Source organism: Sus scrofa, chromosome 1 (assembly GCF_054392235.1).
Source record: "Sus scrofa isolate SSC_HxYL_T2T_F1_AM1 chromosome 1, Sscrofa_HxYL_maternal_Yorkshire_Landrace_v2.0, whole genome shotgun sequence".
Classification (NCBI taxonomy): Eukaryota; Metazoa; Chordata; class Mammalia; order Artiodactyla; family Suidae; genus Sus; species Sus scrofa.
In genome coordinates this window covers 9,352,893-9,364,181 of record NC_139383.1, presented here as the reverse complement: position 1 = coordinate 9,364,181, position 11,289 = coordinate 9,352,893, and the positions used below count along the sequence as shown (strand labels likewise).

Sequence of the window (11,289 nt, the reverse complement as noted above, 5' to 3'; positions counted from 1 at the left end):
ATCATTCTATGCCGCTAAGTTTGGGGACATTTTTGTTATGTAGCAAACTGTCTTAGGAACTGAGACAGCATAAAAGTCCTGCTTCTCCAGCCTCATCCACGTCTTGCATTCCAAACAACTCTGCTCCAGCTATGCATCCTTGAGGGGACAATGCCTTCTCAGGTCTCCATTCCCTTCCCCTGGACGTCTCTTGATGTGCCTGACAAACTCCTATTCATCCCTCAAGACTCAGCCAATACCTTCGTACCATTTGCAGCCCTCCCTACCCATTCCCTCTCATTCCCGCAATCCCTTCTTCAACCCTTCCACTGGCACATTCCTCTAGTTCGAGTTTCTATTCTTAGGTAGTTTGGTTTTCCTTTGTTTGTGTAGTGGCCTTGTAAATAACTAGCCCGTGAATCTCTTATTTGTTTTTGAACCCCCTGTACATAGTGAAATGCCCGAGCTATAGATACTCAACAAGGATTGCAATGAATGGATGTACACATGTATGAGGGAAAACGCAAGGATGAAAAATACATCCTTGTTTGTCTTAAAAGCCCTCATCTGAGTCTAGGTGCAGCCAAAAAGGCAAGTCTTGAAATTTACCTCCACCCTCAGCTACAGCTTCTGTTGAGGGCTTCTGAATGCACCTTGTCTCTAAGTCTGGGAACAGGAGCCGTGTCAGAGGTGGGCTCTGAGCAGCACACTCTCCCCAGGTACTCCTGCTCCTGCCTTGACCTTGCAGGCAGAGGGTGTATGTTACCCTTAGTATCTGGCAGAGAACAGGTGTGTGTGTCTGAACTGATCTTTGTCTCCTGGGGGCTCATTTTAAGGGGACCCCAGGATTTGTTCTCATCAGGTATGTAAGACACAAGTGTGCAATGACTGTCATAAGGGAAGAAGTGTTTACTCATAGTTTCCTGCAAGCAGGATGCAAGGGCCACCAAGAAGGGCCAACCAGGGTAGCACCAGGGTCAGCTAGAGAATGGGGGTGGGGAGGAGAATTGAGGCAAGAGGCTTTATTGTGTTTTGGGGGGGTGGGCAGACTTAGGATTGGAGCGTTGAATAATTTCATTGGGCTCTGGGGTGTAGGGTCTGTGCCCATGTACCCCGGCATGGGCTGATTAAGGCAGGTGGCTAGTGGCTCAGAGTATGGCAGCCCTATAGAGGAGGTGGTTGGGGATGGGGCCTCTGGATCGATTGGTTTGCATATGAAGGCCCCTCTGGGCAAGTTGCTCATTACTCTAGGAATCCATCAGCCCTGGGAGGGGCAGTGACTCAGGGCCGGCCAGGCCCCAGGTACTAAAGCAGTGGGAAGACCTGGTTATCCAGGACTCCGCATTTCCTGTGTTCTGTGACCCTGCTGGAAGAGTCCGTGGTCTGTTTGTTCTGGGTCACATTTACATCAGACTGCTGCTTTTGTATTGGTGACAATACAGTTCAGGCACCTGGGACAGAGCCCTTCCCGAGGCTGTCAAATGTGCCAAATCTAGTTAAGCAAGGCTCCCGCAGGAGGACTCCACCCTGCCCTCCACATAAAAGGCAGTGGAGCATCCTGTCGGCTTGGCTTCGTTGAAGGCATTCGGCACCCTGTGTGGAGGGCGGAGTCAGCCCAGGCCCTTGAGTCCAGTGTGAGTGCACACGGCCGGTGCGAGGGCCGTGTTCAGGGTTTATATAAACTCTTTATGTGCCTAGAGTTTCGGTGAATCCGAACAGTGTAGCAACAGACTAGTGTATATTAAAGCCATATATAATGATTAAAGCGTAAGCACACCCTCGATAGTGTACTATAGCAGCAACACAATATTGCTCTAAAATTTCTGGGGGAAAAATACCCAAAACCACTGCAGCAATTTCAGCACGAGCTCCTCACCTTTTCACCCTTTCTGTTGCCTTTCCCTCATTTTCTCGCCATGGGTCCTCTGGGGTCCGTGATGAGATAATAATTATTTTATGGTCCCATTTTCTCATGCATCAAGGACGTGCATATCTATTGATCTCAGCTTCTGGTCATCCAGAGTTAAGCGGTATTTACCTGGTGAGTTTAATTCTAGCCAAAAGCAAAGGTACATGTGTGTTAGCATGTGTGGTGTCATTGCAGCTAAGTGGGTGACTTCCCACAAGCTTTATGCTGTGCTGAAAATAAGCCATGAAATCCCATGGACTTACCCCAGTGATGCCCTACAGTCGGGGAATATGAGCTGAGGGACCCCTGGACCATAGCTGGAAAGACCCAGAACATTTGAACCAAAGAATCCCTTGACCAATAAAAGCACCACCTGCCAGCTCCTCAGGATCAGATTATCCCTGGAAGACAGTCTCATATCCTTTGTGTTGACTCATCATGATAGGCATTTTCTCTGCCTTCTTTTCAGTGAATTATCATGTTAATCTTAGGAAATAGGCTCCTGGAAGTACAGCGAAACCCAGGTCCCTGCTGAATGGGAAGCCAGGGGGAATCCTAGATCCCCTGACGTCAGAGCCTGTTACTGAGCAGGCGCTTGTGGTGGCCAGAAGAGACCCTCCCGCAGGGGTGGTCTGCCCCTAAGAGAAGCGCAGTCAGGTCTGGGCCATCTGCTCCCACGGCGGGAAGTGCAGTGTCAGGGCCGTGTCAGGGCCGGGGGCTGGTCGGGCGGGCTCTTGGGACTAGGCCCATTCTCATCACCCTTAGCTGCTGCACTGAATACCTGCTGAGCCTGCTCCCCCCCGTCTCTCATCCCCAGGTCCGCCCACTCACCCCTCCCTTCACCCTCCGACAGCTAGTGAAAGCTCAGGCCTGCAAGAGAAGTTCTGCTGCCCAGGGCTCCACCAGATCACCCTCAGTCTAAAAACGGTGCCGGAGGACAGAGGTGTCCCCCAGTAGAGCCCGAAACAACCATCATCCCCAATGACAGCAGATGCCTGCTTCCTACCTGAATGGGTTTTGCTCTGACCTGTATTGTCTTCGGAACGATGGTGGCCTAACTAATCGAGAATGCATGACTTTGTGAACTCCTTTCTCTAAAATGGTTTTTGGGTCCACTGCCGTGTGAGGAGCAGCGGATGATTTAGGTTTTAGGAGAGAACCGGTCATTCTCTCTCCCGGGGTAGCCGATAGCATCTCATCAACCCAGGCTCATACGATGGCCTGACCTTCAGGAGGGTGACTAAAATTCATCGCTGATGTCTACACTGAAGGATTCTTGGTGACTATCCTGAGTATTGGGTTGAGAAGGATTCTGAGGCTGCACCAGAAAGAGAGAGGTGTGCCATCCCCAGTGTCTGGCATGAGCAAAGCATAGGAATAACGCATACGTCATGAACTTGAAATGTCTGGTCAAACCTGCCACTCCTCCATGGTTCTCCACTGTGCATTCGGAGGTAAAGGGAACAGGTGCTTGCATCCCAGCTGGAGGGAGGCTTCCACTGAAACAAACAAGCCTTTTGAGAATGGGCCTAGTCCCAAGAGCCCGCCCGAACTGTGGCAGAAGAAATGTTTATGTTTTCTTCTGCCCAATGTCTGAGTCAAGAATGCTTCTCTGGGAGATCCCGTCATGGCTCAGTGTTAACAAATCCGATGAGGAACCATGAGATTGCAGGTTCGATCCCTGGCCTTGCTCAGCAGGTTAAAGATCCGGCGTTGCCGTGAGCTGCGGTGTAGGTCACAGACACGGCTCAGATCCTACGTTGCTGTGGCTGTGGTGTAGGCTGGCGGCTGTAGCTCCAATTGGACCCCTAGCCTGGGAACCTCCATATGCCACAGGTGCGGCCCTAAAAAGACAAAAAAAATAAAAGAATGCTTCCCTGAATTAAGCTTCCTTCTAAGCCCCTTGGTACAATTGCCATTAAAAACAAAACAAAACAAAACCAAAAAAACAAAACAACCCTCTATCTGTATCTGGTTTTGTTATTCTCTTTTGTCAAGATTATGGGATTAAATGACCCATAAACAGAAAAAAAAAAGAAGAAGAAGATAAAGTCTGAAAAAATAAGCATCCTGCTGGTTTTGATTAACTCTTTTGTGTTCTTGCCATGTGACTCATCTGTGAGAAAAACTCCAATTACATTAAATTTATGAGTTAGTTGATGGTGTGCAACCAAGGAATGAAGAAATCTTGCAACACAGCTTTGTTTTCCAGAGCCAAGTTTCCCAAACAGTGAGTCTGACAACCCTCATGACCAAACTGGCAGGTCCTGGATCCCGGCTGACCTGGCTCAGGCCCTGCAGGGAGAACCTGGGCGCGGGCAGCAAGGGTGGACCCCCGCTGTTTCAGCCTGGCAAAGAGCCCTGCCGCCTGGCGGAGGGCAGGGGCAGCCGTGCCAGAAAAAGGAGACTGGAGTCCTGGGAACCCCCCCCCTCCCCCCCTCCCACCCCCCCCCCCGTCCAGAGCTTAGCTGAAACCAGAGCTGGGTGGGTCCCCGCCCAGTGGGAACATCTCCTCCAGAGACAGGAAGTCTCATGTGTTTTGCTATTTAATGAAGCAGGGACATTCCTTGGTGTTTTCGCCGCACTCAGAGAAAGGAGAAGAGGTAAGGTAAGGATGAGGCAGCGCTGGCTGACCTCTCAGCCAGAGGGGAGGAAGCCGAGGGTAAGGGAGCAGGGGGTGGCCGCTGAAAAACCACCATCAAGACGACTGCTGTGTTTTCAGGCAAGAGCCATCTTAAGTCCTTTGCAGCCTTTTCCCATCTGTAATCATAGTTGCCCTTTGTAGGTCCATCCATCAGACAGTTGAGAAAACTCTGGCTTGAAGACTTGATGTTACTGCCTGAGGTCCTGTCGCTGGAGTGCCAGGCCGCGTCCCTCGGAGGTGAGCTCCACGTCCGTGATGGAGAGGCCAGCCAGCAGACCAGAGGTCCTTACAACACGGAGGAAGGAGAGCTTGTGCTTCAAAAATGTTCAGGCTTGTGCGCTTTGCCGGAGGGGTCCCCCACCCCCATGCATTACATTCTAAATTCAATGCCCTAGAAGATACCGAATAGACAGGATGAAATCCATTAGGCTTCTTGATTTATAGCTTTTCAGCATTTAGAAGGAGCAGCTTTGCATGTGAAATTGGTGGCATGCTGCAGCCCATTTTAGGACTTTGTCTCGTTTTGCCAGTAAGGGATGTGTGCCACGCTTCCATTACTCCCTCTTTTCGGAAGGAGGGGAAACAACACCAACACAGAGCCAATTCAGTGTCTTTGTGACTTTGTGACTCTTGCCCAGCACTCCCATGGCCCGTCTCTGCGTATTACTGAGTGAACAGTAATCACAGCTGTGGAATTGGGTTCATAATACAGGAGGGCTTTAGGGGTGGTCCAGCCACGAGCCCACACTTTCTTGAGTTCACAAGAAGAGATCTGCTAGGATTGAAAGGGGCCAGAGGAGGTGCTCTGTCTTATTCCTGCTCATTTGGCAAAAGCAGTTGGTGTTGTGCAGGCCAGGCCTTTGTCAAGTCCAGTGCACACCCTGCCCTTTTCTCCCCACCAGCCTGGGGAGGGAGAAACCCCTTCTCTCCCCCTCCACGCCTCCCGCGTCCCCCTGGAAGACCTGGTAGTTGCTCCATCCCCCTGTCATTCTGTTTACTGCCCTCCACTCCCTAGACTGGAACATCCAGAAGGCAGCAGGTTTGCAATGACCCCCCCCCCCAATGCCTCTCTAACCCTCGACACAAAGCCCTGAGCACAGTAGCTGCTCCATACGTGTTTTGTTGGAACAGCAGGCCACATGCACCTAACTGAGGCTGAGCCGGTCTGCTTAAGGTTGGAGCCATATGCCTGAGCCATAGATATGCCTCTTGAGTTTGTCATGGGCCTCTTTGAACTCAAATCCTCATCACTCACCAGGCGTGTGTCGCTAACTGTCCCATTGAACAAGCTTCACTTAGTATTGAACACTAAACAAATATGAAAGTGCTCTATTTTTCTCATGCATTTTTAGTCCTTTAATGATCCTCTTCTGATTCCCTATTTCTCTGATGACATATGGCTATTAAAAAAAAAAAAAAAAAAAAAAAACACAACTCTTAGAGTTCCCGTTGTGGCTCAATGAGTTACAAACCCCACTGGTATCCATGAGGATGCAGGTTGAACCCCTGGCCTCAATCAGTGGGTTAAGGATCCAGCATTGCTGTGGCTGTGGTGTAGGCCGGCAGCTGCAGCTCCAATTCGACACCTAGCCTGGGAACATCCATGTACCACAGGTGAGGCCCTAAAAAGGAAAAAATAAAACAAAACAAAACATATCTCTTGGAGATCCGGCATTGCCACAGCTATGGCATAGGTTGCAGCTGCATCTCAGATTCAGTCCCTAGCCTGGGAACTTCCAGCTACAGCCAAAAAAAACAAAACAAAAAAACAGCCACTGTAACTCTTGTTCAGCCTGTGTAGATCCACTTCCATTTCACATCTGTACCTCCTTTTTACCAGCAACGATGAGACCCTGGCCCCAGAGCTTCGGCAAGGACAGGCAATGCGGGCTCTCACCCTCCCTCCCGCCTGCCCCCACCTGCTTCTCTCCCAGCAAAGTGCTGTGAAGGGGAAGGCGGCAGAGGTGCCTAACTCCCCCGGGCCGCTGGGTGGCACTGCTTCCTCTGAAGTCCTGCAGGGCCTCCTGGCCCCCAGCTCCTCTGGCTTGGCCCACTCAGACCCTGCCCCCAGGCCTTGTCCCCAGGGCACATCCCGCAGCTTCCTGCTCCTGGGGCTACAGCAAAAGGGCTCAGGGCTCAGGCTGGGCTCCTTTGACCCAAGAAAACATCTACCTTTTGGCAGGAGAGCAGCGATCGCCCCGCCCTGTTGACCTCTCCTCTGCCCTTCATTTCAGGTGGGCACAGAAGATGCTAAGATTTCCAGAAGTGGCTCCAGGATCAAGAAAAAAGCATCGCCTTCCCCTTTTTCCAAGCCCGGGGTATAACTGTCTGATTCTTTCCTAAAAATACAAGGTACACTATTGTGTTCATGGGCAGGAGCCAGAAGTCAGAATATACAAACGAATCGTCAATCCTGAAGCACTTACATTTTCTTTTGGAATTAAGCCAAGGATTCCAAGTCAGAAGTGAACACATTTAGATGCTGATTCAGGTTTGTCTTTTCCTGACCCAGTCCCAGTGTCTCCTGGGACTGAGAGACGGTAACTCGGCCTAGAAGAGAATTCATTGAAGTTAACACTGCGAGGGTGGAGTCTATTAGGGATAAAGTGTACGGCATGTTGGGAGCTCAGTGATGCCCAAATAATAGAAAGAAAAAAGCAGAAGTGAATTTCAGCTTCCGAAATGAACCTGGTACCTAAGGCTTCTAGAAGGTTCTTGGACCTTCTTGCATATTCTTGAGTGTGTCTGGTCACAAAGGTTTTCTAATGAGATAGTCATGAGGAGTTTTGTTGTCCTTTAAAGACAAAGAGCTCTCCCCTTCCAAAATGCTTCAGTGGATTTTTTTTTTTTTTTTTTGGGGGGGCCATTGGGCCACCACCTCTGTCACCATGTTGGTCGCCGCAGTTGGGTCGGCTGATGTCCCCTTCTGCCCCCGCTGTTCCCTGTGCTTGCCTCGTGTAGCTGAGCCTCCAGTCCAAGAGGACAACCTTCCCGGAAAGAGAGGGACCGGCCTTCTGTCCAGGGTAATGTTAGAACCTCCAAACCGGCTCCCCCACACTCCACGGAGAGTCCTCCCGTCCGTGTAGACACCTTCCTGCTTGCATCTGGAAGCCAGCCTCCCTTTTGCTTCCCGAAGGGAATGCAGATTTTCACTCAAAAGCTTCATCTCCCTCACCCACCCATGCACTTTGGAGGGTGGACCCCCAATCAGGAGGGCCCTGAACAGACCAAGGCAGAGAATGGGCTGCTTCTGTCTCACGCCCCACAGTTGTGTGTTTCAGCGCCAAGAGCGACATTCAGACAGTCATGGCATCAGGGCAGTTTGAGACAAGCAGAGATTCTCTGGAAGGGGCTGTCTCTCTGGATGATGCGTCGTGGGGACGGGACTCTGGGACCACTGAGGCAGTGTCGTCACCAGGAGAGAAGCCAGGCTGTGGATGGCACAGACCCTCTGGGGAGCAGAAGAAGACCCATGGATTGTAAGACACCATGGAGCCAGGTCACCAGCCAGCCCTGAGCTGCCCTCTGGCCACTCTCAGAAGCAGAGCCAGAGATGGCCCTGCACAAGGCAAGGCAGGCTGGGTGGCGTTCGGGAACAGTAACGAAAAACACGTCAGCGGGCGTGAACATACACTCCACGCCCTCACTCAGCCCCTTCTGTGAATCCCCACACCAGGACCAAAGATCTAAACGGGGCTGCTCCAGGCAAACCCCAACGCAGCATCACTCAACTGATAGAAGCCAGAGCTGCCTCCGCAGAAATCAGCTCGGCCTGAGGAAGTAAAAGCAGTTGTTCACAGGAACACAAGAGCTGATGTGGGCTCTTCTCTAATTTGTTCTCCAAACTTTGGCCAACGAGACCTTTTCGACCCCAGATCTGTTCATTCCCACCGCTGCTCCCAGCACCTCAGCCTGTCCCGCTGCTCCTGGGCGAAGCCTCAGGGCCCGGTGGGGTCCCTGTCCCTCCTCCCCGGGCTTTGCAAACCCTCTGCCGGGATGCCCTCCCCCCACCTCCCTGGATTTACCTGCGAGACCCCCCTGCTCAGCACCTCACCCCCAGGTCCATCTGCCCGTCACCCCCCAGCCTCCGCCTCGACCCCGGCCCGCTCAGGTCCTTTGTTCTGGAACCGGCTAGACCCGGTTCTTGCCTTCCCGCGCCTCTCTCGGCCGCTTGGTGCGGTCACGTGTGCGGGGATGGGTCTCTTCCTGCTGTTGGTGGGGCGAGGCCCTGGCACGATGCCTGGCCACAGAGCGACACTCGAAACACCTGTGTGGACTGAATTGCTGAGTCCTAGGATGGCAAAGACCGGCGGTGGCGGCAGAAATCCGGGGCGACTCACTGCAGGGTTGAAGGGGGTCCCTGCGCCGTTCACCGGAGCCTCTCCAAGTTCTCCGGGAGGACAGACCAGCTCTCCCGACGACGTCCGTGACTCTGGGCGCTGAGCTTTGCAGCTTCTCTCCCAGGAAGCTGCACCTGCCAGCACGCAGCTGCAAAGGCTCCCCTGCGGGGAGCGGGGCGCTGGCGGAAATCCGTGATAACCCCGATCTGAGCTGAGGCTCGAGCTCAAGAGGCAAAGTGACGTCTTCTTCCTTTAACCCAAGCTGCCAAGGAGCGGTTTTTTCCTCTTACTTGCAGAGTTATCCAAAGGTCAAACCTATTTCTCCAGGAATTAGCCTTTTCTGGGCTGGCATAAGTGAAGGTAGAACCGTTTCTTTTGTTGTCTCTGTCAGCCGATGAGCCCCCTAACCAGGAGTCCTGAGTAGAGAGACCCCTGTAAGTGCTCTAGACCAAAGGCTTTTAAGTCCTGCAGGGCTTCACAGCCTCTATAATTACTTTTGTTGCAAATTCACTTTTCTCTCTTTGTTCTCTTAACCAATACCGTCAGCTTTTCCTGCCGCTCTTTTTTTTTTTTTTTTTTTTTTTTTGCTCTCCTGCAGCAATTTTAGCAAAGGCTTTCTTTTTGCACCGAGTGACCCTGTGAGATTGGCAGGGGAGAATGAATACAAGCGGAGTGAGACCAGGCTCTGGTCATCCCGCAAGTGAAAACCAAGGCTTGGTCAACTTTTCTTAGTCTGTTCTTTTTAAAGTTTTTATACCTTTGACTAAATCACTGCAAAGATGCTATGCAGGCTCTTCTCCAGTGCCTCGCAGATGAAGATTCACCCCCCCTCCAAAAAAAAAAATCCACGTAAAATTCAGTGCCTGGAAGATACTCATCTCTCTAGAAGGTTTTCTCTGATCAGGCTTCATGAACTGCACAATCTGTCCTGACCACCTTTATATCCTGAATTAGTAACTTCTAGAATGAGCACTAAATTTATCCACATCACCCTTAGCCTCTGGCTTCTGAGCTTCTGCTTATCTCCACTTTCACTGCCCTACTTTACACATGCTTCAATATTTTAAGCTACCTCAAAAACCCTTTTTAAAGTAGACAGGGCATAAATGATAAAAAATTCTTTTTTCCTAGTATTAAAAGTTTCCTTAATCTTATGAAGCCACATTCTCTTAAAACAGGAGTTGAGAATCACATTGAAAAAAAAAAAAAAATCCCTGGGAGAGCTGAACTCTCCCCGTGAACTTCAATCTGCTCTGCAGCAAACTCCATTGCTTGTCGCTGAATTTCCTCAGACTCTGGATGTGCCCCCCCCTGTGCTGGATCTGTCCTTCAGGCACCAGAAAACCAGCCTCCCCAAGATTGTTGGAAGCCTGGTAGGCTTTTCTGTTTTGGTTTGAATGAATATTTGATACAAAACATCTGAGTACCCTCTGTAAACTGAGCCCAAGGAGTCAAAGTGGAAGGAGAAAAGAGACTTCTAATAACAATCCAGGGAGTTCCTGCCTGTGGTTCAGGTTGTGGGTTCGATCCCTGGCCTCACTCAGTGGGTTAAGGATCTGGCATTGCCATGAGCTGTGGTGTAGGTCGAAGATGTGGCTCAGATCCTGCGTTGCTGCTGTAGCTCTGATTAGACCCCTAGCCCGGGAACCTCCGCAGGTGCAGCCCTAAAAAGCAAAAAACAGCAAAAAACAATCCAGTGAATAGCAAGGACATCTGTAACCTTCAGGGGGTTCAAACTGCGTCAGAGAATGACTGCTGGCCATCCCCCCTCAGGGACAGGGTCCAGGTTCCCACCCGCTGATCAGAGCCCGGTGGGTGACGCGTTTAGTATGCTCACCATCTTCAGCTGGTCGTAGGTGCCATACTCATTACATTCCCAGCAATTCTCAACAGTATTGCCTTGAATTTTTAAGTAGCAACTGGATCATCATGTGACACGAGGCAAAGGAAGTTGAAGCACATTTGATCAGAGCTTGTTATAATCAAAACGTCCAGTTAATGACCCTGTATTGTGGTGCGTCATCATTGCTGTGCGTCTGATCTTACCCGGCAGTAAGTTTCGTAAAGACAAGAGCCGTCTGTTTATCATTCATGGCACCTTGCCAGCAGGACATGCTTCATATGTGTTTGCCGGAAAAGTGGTCGTGGTAATAAGCAGAAATGGTCATTGGTTCTCCTCTATCACTCTGATGGTATTGCTTTTCCGTGGTAAGACCAAAATTCTCATTTGTGTCTTTTTTTAGTCTTTTCCACCTATAAATGGTACCACTGACCACTGTCGATAGATTTCCTGATGCTGGAAACAGGTTGATTCTATGCAGCCAGTGACCCAAGCAGACACACGTGGACTCAGTAAGAGATGAGCATCTTTGATACATTTCCCCAAAATTCAGGGTTCCAGGTCATCCCACAGCTCC

The 11,289-nt window shown here is 50.8% G+C and overlaps 1 long non-coding RNA gene across 2 annotated transcripts; it reads left to right on the top strand.

Moving 5' to 3' along the window:
* Positions 1 to 4,382: 4,382 nt before the first annotated feature.
* LOC110259912 (uncharacterized) lies at positions 4,383 to 10,003 on the top strand. 2 transcript variants are annotated; one of them, XR_002342380.2, is made up of 3 exons: positions 4,383 to 4,496; positions 4,674 to 4,769; positions 6,767 to 10,003. It is a non-coding gene; the product is annotated as an uncharacterized LOC110259912 (long non-coding RNA). The 2 variants fall into 2 exon arrangements; XR_002342379.2 differs by having other exon boundaries at positions 4,398 to 4,491.
* Positions 10,004 to 11,289: the final 1,286 nt, after the last annotated feature.